This window comes from Daphnia carinata, chromosome 5, assembly GCF_022539665.2.
Source record: "Daphnia carinata strain CSIRO-1 chromosome 5, CSIRO_AGI_Dcar_HiC_V3, whole genome shotgun sequence".
In the NCBI taxonomy this organism is placed as follows: domain Eukaryota; kingdom Metazoa; phylum Arthropoda; class Branchiopoda; order Diplostraca; family Daphniidae; genus Daphnia; species Daphnia carinata.
Window position 1 is genome coordinate 7,610,043 of NC_081335.1, and position 10,532 is coordinate 7,620,574.

The window sequence follows — 10,532 nt, forward strand, 5'->3', positions numbered from 1 at the left end:
CACTGTACAACTTGATACGGTGTCCAAGATGGGTCCGGTCTCCCCTACAGGTTGAGAGATTGTGGGCCCTGCCGTTACATACAAGGCACTTTCACCGTTCCGCTTTCTCGGCTTGCATCTTCGTCGATGTTGATCGGCTCCTTGGAGGCATAGTTGCTGAAGATGATGACGCCGATATTTTCGAACCTTCCATCGTCGCTACGTGTCCAATGGTCGACGTTTATGGGATACTGGGTTTCTTGACCTGCTTCCTTTCATCGAACTTTAAACCTTTGACGTCAACGTGGGCAAAGACTAGAATACATTTTTTCCACGTTCCGTCAACGTTTCCGAATGATGCAACAATGAAATGATTCATTCGAGTGCCACGCGCGAACAATTCAGATTCGTGGAAACAGCTGATACGATGTCCTGCTTATTATAGATATCTAATCAAAAATAAGATGAACAAATACACTTTTACAGGAAAGGCAATGACAGTTCACAATTATAAATCTGAAGCATATCGTTTTAACATGAAAAGAAGAAATAGCAAAGCCAATACATTTTTCAAAGGTATATTTGGTGACTCCGTTATACTACTAAGAACACAATTATTATTGTGATAGTTGAATAGCTAACAAAATAGGCCGAGTTAAGAGCCATACCCACTGGAAAAGCAGATGATGTCGCAGAATTCTTTATCCATCAAATTCTTCTACGACATGGAGCTCAAGGGCAAATTACAACGGATCGAAGAAAAGGTTTTATCACCAAACTAACGCAAGTCGTCGTCAAGACACTGCAAAGAAACCACAAGACAACTTCCAGTTATCACCCCCAGGCCAATGGAGCAGTGGGAAGAATGAACCATACATTGGCAGCAATGGCTTAAATGTACGTCAGCAGTGACCAACGTATTTGGGACGGAACTCTGCAATTCGTTTGCTTCGCATACAATACGGTTGTTTTTCGCCAGTTTTTTCCCTACGGAGGTAAACCCAGACCTCCTATCGACCTGGAGCTGGAAGCAGGTCCACTTGCTGGAAGAAGAGGATGCTGCAGTGGGTCTCGCAGATCGTCTAATAGCTCATTCAGCTACAGCCAGAAAAATGGTAAAAATAAGGATGGCACGAGTGTAAGAGAAGCAAACGGCAATCTACGATGGACGCCACAGAGAAATATCATTGTAAGAAGAAGATTTAGTGATGGTCTACAAGCCGGTGCGCAAAGTAGGAAGGTCAGAAAAATTGTGCTGAGACAAACCGTACCTGTGAATTATGAAGTGATATCTGCATCAATATCAATAATCATTATTATAAAGAGCAAGAAAAAAAAAGTAAAAGATGTACCTGCCATGATTGATCCACAAACCTAGGCCGACACGGAAGAAACGTTAATGGATAAGGTAACGGGTCACCAAGAACACGTGGAAACGACGTGGTCACGTCAAATCCGGTACAGATCATGCCAAACTCAGCTCGAAGACCCAGTCGTTTTCGAGGTTTTCTGAGAAAACCTCCAGCTAAGTATCTGACCATACTAGTGCCGTATCTTACTTTGTTGCTGAGACTGTTATCAAACAATTCAATGATTGAAAGGAAAATGCCATTTTTAAACAACAAACCGATATTGAATTCAGGGAATGGTTGGGGACAATATTTGTTCGATAGATCTTGATTTTGGACTAGCCGATACATGAGATTGGCGAAGAAAAAGGCCCAGACGAAAAAGGCCCATACGAAAAAGGCCCGCGAAAAAGGCCCATACGAAAAAGGCCCACACGAAAAAGGCCCACTTTTTTCCAAATTGAAAAGTGGGCCTTTTTCTCCATTGGACTGGGCCTTTTTCTCCGTTAAATTTCCAAATTCCTCCAATCTTTAACATGTTTCCAAAAAATATTTCCCACCTCCTATTCCGTGGAAGTTGGAATGTACAAAGGTTGCTGAAACCGTGACTTTCAATAAGGTTTGCCGATGAAACAATGTTAGCGTTTGTACGCTAGGTAATTTATATTTTTTTATTCGGTAGCAATCTGATTTTGAATTATGTTAGTATATATCTATTGCTAATATCACGATAAATAAAGTTCATTTTTCACAATTTTTGTTTATTGAACTACTATAGCTGCTTTAAATATAATATAAGAAATACATGTTTTTCGCACTTATCGTGTGAAATTTATATAGTAGTTTTGAAAGTAAAAAAAAAGAATATTATAATTCAATATTGATTCTCATACCATTTATTTCCTTATCACATTTTCAATTCTTCACACAATTACAAAGAGCCAAATAAATGTATTAAAATCATAACCTACTGCTATAGCTATGCCAGCTAGGCGGTGACTGCTGACTGGGATTGGAGCGCTTTTCACCCAAGAAATAAATATTTCGAGCAAAACAGGAATATTTGATTTGCCTAGGAACGTCTATGAGTAAAACTTAAATAGTTAATGCATTGCTTTTGTTACAGAGCAACCTTTTGTTAAAGAATAACGTCACCTTTAGTACGAGAGAACAATCTACGTCTCTGGTAAGAACGCGCGCATTTCCAGCAATTATAAATGATTTTTTACGTTCTTCGTGTCTTGTTTTCCCTTATGCACATTTTCTAGCATCTATTGGTTACCTTATTACACACACATACTACAGTGAAATATAAGGAAGCTTTGCACTTGACGTTAACAAAGCTACTAACAATTACAAATCCATTGTAATTATTTTATACCATGAAGAACTTTTTTTATGGGAGTCTGTTATTAGTGAAGACACTAAACCTTTTAAAATGAATCTTAGATTTGGTTTCTTTAAATTTTCCACGGTCATGAAAAGCATGCTAGTGTATTGTTAAAAAAACTATCACGACATGGCTTGCACATGAAAGAACACGAGTTTAGCTCGTCCATGAGACAGTATCATTATTTCATACGATAAATTTGCCTGTTTTTCTTTGGTTTATTCACTTAATGTTCTTTCTTTTCAGTTTTATTTTTCTTAATGTTGGCTTTTCTCTTTTTCTGTTGTTATTCCTTTCTCTTTTCCTTTTCTTCGTTTCGTTCAGCGCAATTTATGTTACTTTCTGATTTGATCTCGTTCATTAATTGATTTGGCAAGCAATTCCACATAGTCTTTTACCTATTGCAATACAGAAAGGTTAAAAGTTTTGAAGATCTTACAAATATTTTTGTCAAATTGAAAGTTTACCTGAAAACCTTCAGCTATTTGCAGAGCACCATTTCATGCCTGTTTCTCTTCAATACTTCTTGCATTTGAACTTCAGCTTGGCCTACCAAGATTTTCATTTTTGGTTTAAGTTTTATTTTCTTTCATTTTAATCGTTGCCACTTCTGGATCTGAAGTGGTCTTTTTCAGAATGGGTGAGGAATTAGATAGTTCTCCAAAATCACATTTGCTGGAAACTAGGCAGCCTTCACTGTTAAAAATTGGTGTTGGCAGTGTACTTGCTAGTCTTGGTTTAGGAATTTCTGTTTTAACAAACTCTGAAAGACCAGAGGTTGATGACACAGAAGCTGCCTTGGTGGCTCAAGCATGTTTGGCAATTCAGGACCTTTTCTTCTTACTTTTCCTTTTTAATTTCTTGTTCATTCCCTCTAACTTCCGTTTAAGTTTGATTTTCGTTGTCCTATCAGACAATTCCAGCTTTTTCCCTGAAAATCAATGGAATAAACTGGCTGGTCTTCCTTAAATGTAAATGTTAACACATACCTGTTAAGTGTGAGGTGTTCATTCGGTTTATGTTCTTTCTTTTCAGTTTTCTTTTTCTTAATGTTTGCTTTTCTCGTTTTCTCTTGTTATTCCTTTCTCTTTTCCTATTCTTCGATGCGTTCAGCCCACTTCTTTTACAATTTGATTTGATTTCATCTTGTTTCTTAATAGATTTAGCAAGCAATTCCACATGGTTTTTTTACCTATTGCAATACAGAAAGGTTAAAATTATTTAAAATCTTACATTGTCAAATTGAAAGTTTACCTGAAAACCTTCAGCTCTTTGCAGAGCACCTTTTCACGCCTGTTTCTCTTCAATACTTCTCGCATTCAACTTCAGTTTGGCCATCCAAGATTTTCACTTTGGCTTTGAGTTTTTTTTTTATCGTTGCCACTTTTGAATCTAAAGTGGTCTTGTTCAGAATGGGTGAGGGATAAGATAGTTCTCCTAAATCAAATTAGCTGAATACTAGGCAGCCTTCACTGTTGAAAATTTGTGTTAGCAGTGTACTTGTTGGTCTTGGTTCAGGAATACCTGTTTTGACAAACTCTGTCGGATCAGAGGTTGATGACACTGATGCTGCCTCGGTGGCTTGTGCAAGTTTAGCAATTCAGGACCACTTCTTGTTATTTTTCTTTTTTAATTTCTTCTTCTTCTATTTTTCTAATTTCTTTTAAGTTTGGTTTTCATTGTCCTATTAGACAAATCCAGCCTTTTCCCTGAAAATAGATGGAATAAGCTGGCCAGTCTTCCTTAAACGTAAAGATTAACACATACCTGTTAAGTGTGAGGTGTTAGCTGCTAGACATTCTTCTTGTTCAACACCAACCTTATTGCTATTGAGATCGTCAACTGTAGATACACTTTCAGTTGGAATGTTGGTCAATAAGCTAGCAATGAAAAACTCTTCAGGAGAGAGTTGATTTTTAAGAGCGACGATGTCAATGGACCCTCGCGTCTTATAAGGCTCTTGATTTTTAGGGTCCTCATTTCCTACAAATTTTGTTTAGACGTCACTTTCAAGTTCTTGTTTTCTCTTTTTCTATTTACAAAAACTGCCTCTCATATTATAACCTTTAAACTTTATTATTATTTACCTTGATCTCTCAACATTATCACTGATCACTCCATAGATCAAACTATACGAAACAATAAGTCTATTGTTATTTTCTTTAGGGAACGGCATTTTGAAGCCAAATCTAGCGTCAGGACGCCACAAACAATGGCGGACGGTGGAAAGCTGTTATTAAAACTTTTAGCTAAAGCTTTATTAAATTCAACAAAATTTAGTTCCTTTGTTATTGTTCTATTATTATAATTCATTATTATTGTTATACAAAGGAACTAAATTTTGTTAAATTTGTAATAAAAGAATTAAAAATTTTTAAAATTTTATGTTAAAAACCGTCCGCAACATGGTCTCAGTACATATGTACTAAATAGTACATAGTTGCAGATGCACTTTTTCTTATGGGGTACATGATAAACGCGCAGGGCGTTAGTCAATTGTTTTTTTGGAATATTGTCTGCTTGGAGTTTTTCCACGCTGAAATGTGGAAAAAGACACGTAAAATTGTAAATTAAATGAGAACCCATGAAATAAATTTGTTTAACTTATCTTAGTTAATATTTAAGATTTTCTATCTAAGACAGAATACTGAAATTCTATAGACACAAACAAAATGTAAATATGTATTTATAATTACAATTTTTTACACTTATTTACACTTTTTAAAATTTGAACTTGGCGCGGTAAAAAAATGGCCGCCATAATGGTTTATCAAAAACCACTTTTCAAACGTAATTTTTGGGATTAAATAATGCATCCTAAAAATAAACGTTTATAACAACTTGTTCCTGGAATCACCAGCAACAAAAATATTATAATGATTTCGTGTTTTGACGAAGGTTAAGCATCAAACAATCAATGCAAAGTTTCGTCTTTTTCACACACCCCCTCCCCTTTCTAAAATCATGAAATCCCTTAATAATTATTTATGAGGAAAATAAACAGTCAAAATTGACAAATTTTGCATCAATCGATAGCTCTTATCAAGAACTATCTAATTCTATGAAAGTTATGTTAAATTTTCAGAAAAGGAAAAGTTTAAGCGTAACATAAATTTTTTTGTTTTTATCAGTTGCGTCCATTAGAACCTTAGATCGAAAAACAACAAAAACACATTTTGCCTTTAAGATTTTTTCCCTTTGAAAATGTTAATAACAATTACACAAAAATAGATAGCCCTTACCAAGGGCTATTTACTGTAATTAATCAACTAATTATTGCAATTAATTTAGCTGACAAATAATTAAAAAAAATTTCTTTTATATTTTTTTATTTCAATTACCACACAAATTGTACATATTCATTATATAAGCAGAATAAATATATATAATATATATTATAGTATTTTATATGTATAATAGTATCGTACATATATAATAGTAATATATATAAATATCTATGTATAATTGTAACATATACATTAGTATTTATATTGTACATATTACGTCATTGGAAAAATTTACATCAACCGAATTCATGTTATTTCAAGTAATTTCATTAATTTAAAAGACATGCGCTACACGCATTATTGTTTAACTGGTTTAACTTTAGTGGTTTAACCACTAAAGCAACCAAATCAAGGCCCTAGTGGCGACAACGCACACTTTCTCCATATAGAAAACTGTAGGCGCGATTATGTACTAAGTAGTACATATTGCCTCGCGACCAGCCTGACCGTCCGCCATTGTTTGTGGCGTCCTGACGCTAGATTTGACTTGAAAATGCCGTTCCCTGAAGAAAATAACAATAGACTTGTTTCGGATAGTTTGATCTATGGAGTGATCAGTGATAATGTTGAGAAATCAAGGTATATAATAATAAAGTTTAAAGGTTATAATATGAGAGGCAGTTTTTGTAAATGGAAAAAGAGAAAACAAGAACTTGAAAGTGTTGTCTAAACAAAATTTATAGGAAATGAGGACCCAAAAAATCATGATTTCTAGCTTATTGACCAACATTCCAATTGAAAGTGTATCTACAGTTGACGATCTCAATAGCAATAAGCTTGGTGTTGAACAGGAAGAATGTCTAGCAGCTAACACCTCACACTTAACAGGTATGTGTTAATCTTTACGTTTAAGGAAGACGGGCCAGCTTATTCCATCTATTTTCAGGGAAAAGGCTGGATTTGTCTGATAGAACAATGAAAACCAAACTTAAAAGGAGTTAGAAAAATTGAAGAAGAAGAAATTAAAAAAGAAAAATAACAAGAAGTGGTCCTGAATTGCCCAACTTCCACAAGCCACCAAGGCAGCATCAGTGTCATCAACCTCTGATCCCACAGAGTTTGTCAAAACAGGTATTCCTGAACCAAGACCAACAAGTACACCGCTAACACCAATTTTCAACAGCGAAGGCTGCCTAGTATTCAGCAAATTTGATTTAGGAGAACTATCTAATCCCTCACCCATTCTGAACAAGAACACTTTAGATTGAAAAGTAGCAACGATAAAAAAAAAACTCAAAGCCAAAGTGAAAATCTTGGATGGCCAAGCTGAAGTTGGAATGTGAGAAGTATTGAAGAGAAACAGGCATGAAAAGGTGCTTTGCAAAGAGCTGAAGGTTTTCAGGTAACCTTTCAATTTGACATACATATTTGTAAGATCTTAAATAATTTTAACCTTTCTGTATTGCAATAGGTAAAAAACAATGTGGAATGGCTTGCTAAATCTATTATGAAACAAGATGAAATCAAATCAGATAGTAAAAAGAAGTTGGCTGAACGCATCGAAGAATAGGAAAAGAGAAAGGAATAACAACAGAAAACTAGAAAAGCCAACATTAAGAAAAAGAAAACTGAGAAGAAAGAACATAAACTGAATGAACGCCTCACACTTAACAGGTATGTGTTAACATTTACATTTAAGGAAGACCGGCCAGTTTATTCCATTGATTTTCAGAGGAAAAGCTGGAATTGTCTGATAAGACAACGAAAATCCAATTTAAACGGAAGTTAGAGGGAATGAAGAAGAAATTAAAAAGAAAAAGTAAGAAGAAGAGGTCCTGAATTGCCAAACATGCTCGAGCCACCAAGGCAGTATCTGTGTCATCAACCTCTGGTCTTTCAGAGTTTGTTCAAACAGAAATTCCTGAACCAAGACTAGCAAGTACACTGGCAACACCAATTTTTAACAGTGAAGGCTGCCTAGTTTCCAGCAAATTTGATTTTGGAGAACTATCTAATTCCTCACCCATTCTGAAAAAGACCACTTTATATCCAGAAGTGGCAACGATTAAAATGAAAGAAAATAAAACTTAAACCAAAAATGAATATCTTGGTAGGCCAAGCTGAAGCTGAGAATGCAAGAAGCATTGAAGAGAAACAGGCATGAAATGGTGCTCTGCAAATAGCTGAAGGTTTTCAGGTAAACTTTCAATTTGACAAAAATATTTGTAAGATCTTCAAAACTTTTAACCTTTCTGTATTGCAATAGGTAAAAGACTATGTGGAATTGCTTGCCAAATCAATTAATGAACGAGATCAAATCAGAAAGTAACATAAATTGCGCTGAACGAAACGAAGAAAAGGAAAAGAGAAAGGAATAACAACAGAAAAAGAGAAAAGCCAACATTAAGAAAAATAAAACTGAAAAGAAAGAACGTAAAGTGAATAAACTAAAGAAAAAAGGCAAATTTACCGTATGAAAGACTGATACTGACTCATGGATGAGCTAAACTCTTGTTCTTTCATGTGCAGCCATGTCGTGATAGTTTTATAAAAAAATACACTGGCATGCCTTCTATGATCGTGAAAAATTTGAAGAAAAAATATCTTAGATTCATTTAAAAAGGTTTAGTGTCTTCACTAATAACAGACTCTCATTTAAAAAAAAAGTCCGTCATGGTAGAAAATTGATTTGTCATTATTAGTAGCTTTGTTAACGTAAAGTGTAAAGCTTCCTTATATCTCAATGTATTATGTGATGTGTAATTAGGTAATCAATAGCTGCTTGAAAATGTGCAAAAGGTGAAAACAGGACACGAAGAACGAACAGAATCATTTATAGCAGTAGGTTATGATTTTAATGTATTTATTGGGCTCTTTGTAATTGTTAAAAGAATTGAAAATGTATAAGGAATAAATGGTATTAGAATCCATATTGAATTACATAATCTTTGTTTTGGTCCTTGCCTCAGACAATAATTTAAGTTTGTAATATTATTCCTATAAACATTATTTATCAAATGTTAATGATAATAAACTAGTCTTCGTGGTAACATATATTTTTGTTCCCAGCAACCACAAAAGCCCCGCGGAACTCATTCAGTTTCCGTATTCCCAACGAATCAGTGGTCTTTACCTATGGCATAAGTATCGACAAAAAGAAGCTATATGGGAGATGGACTGGGGGTTGGGGGAATAATGAAAGAGGGTGGACAGAACAAGGCTAAGTGCGAAAAACATTTATTTTTTGTATTACATTTAAAAAAGCGATGGTAGTTCAATAAACAAAAATTGTGAAAAATGAACTTTATTAAACGGGATATTAGCAATATATAAATACTAATATAATCCGAAATTAGATTGCAACCGAATAAATAATCCAAGATTAACTAGCGTACAAACGCTAACATTGTTTGATCTCTGCAAACCTTAAAGAAAATCACGGTTTCAGCAACCTTTGTACACTCCAAATTCCACGGAATAGGAGGTGGGAAATACAATTTTCGAAACAAACATAAAGTTTGTAAGAAAATGGAAATTGAGCGGAGAAAAAGGCCCACTTTTGAATTTGGAAAAAAGTGGGCCTTTTTCGTATGGGCCTTTTTCGTCTGGGCCTTTTTCGCGGGCCTTTTTCGTCTGGGCCTTTTTCTCCGACCTCCATACATGAACGTCATACCTGAAGCAGAAAAAAATCCAACAACAAGAAGTTCCGGAAAGTTGGAATAACGAAGGCTGACGAATAGCAGCCAGAAGAATCGTCAGCAGAATGCAAACAATTTTAAAAGGAACGGAAAACGCAGTAGATAAACTAACAAATATAAAAAAAGTAATTAATACCAACTGCAGAAGTCGCTAGAAATCTCGTTGATGGTTGAGGATCAATCCTTAAATGGCTGTTTGGAGTCTCAACAAACGAATTTAGAAGATAAGTCAATACAAGATCAACAGTCTAACACAACCTGTTTCTCGAAATCAAAGAGAAGTAATCAACATCATCGACAAACAAGCGACGACAGTCTAACGAATCGTCTAGCGAAGCCCCTTCTTGCCTTCCTTTCTCAAATAGAAAAATAGAATTATACATAGAGAATCTTATACCTGTAGCTCCCTTTTACTTAGAGCTTTCATTTACTAACATAGTTCTAAAATCCCATTAAGAAATTCAAATAACGAAAACATGCCTCGGCACGTTCGCTAAAAATAGATTTATTTCGGTTGGCCTGGCATTGCCCAAAATGGCCTAAAACCGTAGGCCCGATTTTTAGATATCGTCCAAATTCGTTCGATACCGCCCGAATTTACCCGCCTATACCTCTCTATTACGCCCAAAGTCGCCCGATATCGCCTGATTTCGCCGCCTACCCTTTAACACTGTTCCGTATAGCTCTCACGGTCGATGGCTAACATATAAAAAGCCATCGGCAACTTCCAGTTGACAGTTGAACCCTGAAAGAACTTATCTTGTGTAATTGGAAACACTCTGTTAAGTTCCGTGTGCCGTATTAGTGTTCTGTTCTGTTCTGTGTAGACCTTTTCAGCATGCTTTTTGAGCCGATACCTCATTTCCGCCAGCTAGAGTAAGTTCCCCTT

The 10,532-nt window shown here is 35.3% G+C and overlaps 2 long non-coding RNA genes across 6 annotated transcripts; one reads left to right on the forward strand and one right to left on the reverse strand.

Moving 5' to 3' along the window:
- Positions 1-2,808: 2,808 nt before the first annotated feature.
- LOC130702843 (uncharacterized) lies at positions 2,809-5,025 on the reverse strand. 3 transcript variants are annotated; one of them, XR_009421000.1, is made up of 5 exons: positions 4,806-5,025; positions 4,486-4,701; positions 4,243-4,427; positions 3,973-4,190; positions 2,809-3,116 (listed from the first exon to the last, which is right to left on the reverse strand). It is a non-coding gene; the product is annotated as an uncharacterized LOC130702843 (long non-coding RNA). The 3 variants fall into 3 exon arrangements; XR_009004447.1 differs by lacking the exon at positions 2,809-3,116 and adding exons at positions 3,544-3,649; positions 3,708-3,910 and having other exon boundaries at positions 3,973-4,427; XR_009004449.2 differs by having other exon boundaries at positions 3,973-4,427.
- A 1,737-nt stretch (positions 5,026-6,762) lies between these two features.
- On the forward strand, positions 6,763-8,313 carry LOC130702839 (uncharacterized). 3 transcript variants are annotated; one of them, XR_009004439.2, is made up of 6 exons: positions 6,763-6,833; positions 6,892-7,076; positions 7,129-7,347; positions 7,417-7,619; positions 7,678-8,142; positions 8,212-8,313. It is a non-coding gene; the product is annotated as an uncharacterized LOC130702839 (long non-coding RNA). The 3 variants fall into 3 exon arrangements; XR_009004440.2 differs by lacking the exon at positions 6,763-6,833 and having other exon boundaries at positions 7,027-7,076; positions 7,134-7,347; XR_009004438.2 differs by lacking the exon at positions 6,763-6,833 and having other exon boundaries at positions 7,032-7,347.
- Positions 8,314-10,532: the final 2,219 nt, after the last annotated feature.